A 466-nucleotide genomic window follows, 5' to 3' on the forward strand; every position below is an offset into this window, starting at 1 on the left:
CGGGACCAAAGGTGGGCATTGGTCCCGGTTCGTGCCACCAACCGAGACCAATGGCCTTGCACAGCGGTGTGGTGGTGGGAGTTTAGTCCCACCTCGCTAGTTGAGAGCGCCTAACACCTGTTTATAAGCTCCGCTGCCTCCTTCCTCTCGAACTCCTTTTAATTGCAGGCCTATGGGCCTAATCTGACACTGCTTTGACTGTTGGCCTGCTGGGCCTTCTGCGGGTCTGAATCCTGGCCCAACTAGCTGGGTTTCTAGTCGTATTCACGCCGTGGTGGCCCAGTAGGTGGCATTTTTTATTCTTTTCCAGTTTTTTGTTTTCGTTGTTGCTTTATTTTTTATTTTGTTTCTACTTACAACAAAATACTTACTGTTGCTATTTTTAATTATTTTATTAAGATTTATTTATTTTATTTTATTATAGTTTATTTTATTTTGTTTTGTTTTGTTTCTACTTATTTATTTT

Source organism: Triticum aestivum, chromosome 1D (genome assembly GCF_018294505.1).
Source record: "Triticum aestivum cultivar Chinese Spring chromosome 1D, IWGSC CS RefSeq v2.1, whole genome shotgun sequence".
Lineage (NCBI taxonomy): Eukaryota > Viridiplantae > Streptophyta > Magnoliopsida > Poales > Poaceae > Triticum > Triticum aestivum.